We start from the raw sequence: 2,500 nt of genomic DNA, 5'->3' as shown, positions 1-2,500 counted from the left end.
GTGCTCAACGAGGCTCATGTCGCACGCCCAAAGGCACCCGATTCCAACCAATCGAACATGTTCTGGCACCACACACCTTCAAAACATAGGGCTGGCCCAAGGCTAGCCAAGCATCACCACAACGTCACACACTCAACGAGGTTCATGCCGCACGCCCGAAGGCACCCAACTCCACCCCACCTTGCATGTTTCATCATCGTACCAGCCATCAACCATCCTCAAGCCAGCCCAAGTTAGAAGGCCACATTCCATGCTCAACAAGTCTCATGTCGCACGCCCAAAGTCATTTGACACTACCCCACCAAGCATGTTCCGCCACCACGCAGCCTTCAAAACATAGGGCTAGCCCAAGGAAGGGAGGCATACCACAACAACGTCCCACACTCAACGAGGTTCATGCCGCACTCCCGAAGGCACCCGGCTCCACCCCACCTTGCATGTTTCGTCATCGTACCAGCAACCATCCACAGTCCTCACACTAGAGATTCCCAGTTGGAAGGCAACATCGCAACATTCCGTGCTCAACGAGGCTCATGTCGCACGCCCAAAGGCACCCGATTCCAACCAATCGAACATGTTCTGGCACCACACACCTTCAAAACATAGGGCTGGCCCAAGGCTAGCCAAGCATCACCACAACGTCACACACTCAACGAGGTTCATGCCGCACGCCCGAAGGCACCCAACTCCACCACACCTTGCATGTTTCATCATCGTACCAGCCATCAACCATCCTCAAGCCAGCCCAAGTTAGAAGGCAACATCGCAACATTCCATTCTCAACAAGGTTCATGTCGCACGCCCAAAGGCGCACCCAACACTGCCTCACCGTGCAAGTTTCACCACCGCACGGCCGCCGTCAACCGCCCTCGTCCGCCGACCACCACCCCCACGCCCCTAGCATATGCCCATGTGCGGCGCATAGTGCTTGGGGCATGGGGTGGCGGAAGATATAGGGGTACCCCCGTGCCCAGCCCATGCAGACTAGTCACCCCCCTATATAGTACATTTTCAGGCATTTTTGGTCTGCCAGGCCTAGATATGATTTTTCTGAGCGGTCATACGACCAAATATCTCAAGTTTTAGAATGTTTTTTTCTATGAACTCAATTGATTCATGAATTGGACATTCTAATGGATCTAGAAATCAAGTTTCATAATTTTTAAACCAACCAATTTTTTTTAATGAATTTTTAAATATTAAATAATAAGAAATTAGAAAAAATATCTAGAGTTGACAAAAAAATCTGAAATTTTGTGAGAATCATTCTTTCATGTTTCTTAGCTCCCAGAAAAAAATTTACAACAAACTGACCACTCCACATGTACTTCCACAATTAATGGGTGATGGATGGGGAGCACGCGCGGGCGGGGCGGGGGGCGCGCGCGCGGGAGCACGCGGGCGGGGCGGGACGGGGCGCGCGCGCGCGCTGGGACGCGCGGGCGGGGCGGGACGGGGGCGCGCGCGCGCTGGGACGCGCGGGCGGGGCGGGGCGGGGGCGCGCGCGCGCTGGAGCATGAGGGCGCGCGCGCGCTGGAGCATGAGGGCGCGCGCGCGCTGGAGCATGAGGGCGCGCGCGCGCTGGAGCATGAGGGCGAGCGCGCGGGGGCAAGCGGGCGGGGCGCACGCGGGTGGGGCAGGGCGGGGCTGGCGAGCGCGCGGGAACGTTCCGACACTACCCACCGTGCGCGTTCCGCCACCGCACCACCGCCGTCAACCGCCCTCGACCTCCGACCACCACCCCGACGCCCCAAGCATATGCCCATGTGCGGCGCATAGTGCTTGGGGCGTGGGGGTGGCGGAAGATATAGGGGGTAGCCCCGTGGCCAGCCCATGCAGACTAGTCACCCCCCTATATAGTACATTTTGAGGCATTTTTGGTCTGCCAGGCCTAGATACGATTTTTTTGAGCGGTCATACGGTCAAATATCTCAAGTTTTAGAATGTTTTTTTTCCATGAACTCAATTGATTCATGAATTGGACATTCTAGTGGATCTAGAAATCAAGTTTCATAGTTTTTCAACCAACCAATTTTTTTTAATGAATTTTTAAATATTAAATAATAAGAAATTAGAAAAAATAGCTAGAGTGGTCAAAAAATTCTGAAATTTTGTGGGAATCATTCTTTCATTTTGCTTAGCTCCCAGGAAAAAAATTACAACAACCCGACCACTCCACATTCACAACAATACAAGCATTGAAAATGAACATTCCCTTTTCACGGGTATTGGGTTTGATGATATTTTTATAGTCCAAGGCTTTATACAACACTTTTGATATGCTGTTGGTAGGACATGTATCGCACATAGCATAGGATGGGGCTTGGCATGTGCGAGGGGAGTGGGGGCGCAGGGGTGTGTGGGGGGGAGGGGGGCGTGCGGGGGTGTGCGGGGTGAGCGCGCGGGGGTGTGCGAGGGCGTGCGGGGGTGTCCGGGGTGAGCGCGCGGGGGCGTGCGGGGTGAGCGCGCGGGGGTGTGCGGGGTGAGCGCGCGGGGTGTG

This window comes from Cucurbita pepo, unplaced genomic scaffold (assembly GCF_057944985.1).
Source record: "Cucurbita pepo subsp. pepo isolate OVF unplaced genomic scaffold, ASM5794498v1 scafford_71, whole genome shotgun sequence".
NCBI classification, from domain to species: domain Eukaryota; kingdom Viridiplantae; phylum Streptophyta; class Magnoliopsida; order Cucurbitales; family Cucurbitaceae; genus Cucurbita; species Cucurbita pepo.
This window is presented reverse-complemented; position numbering follows the sequence as displayed.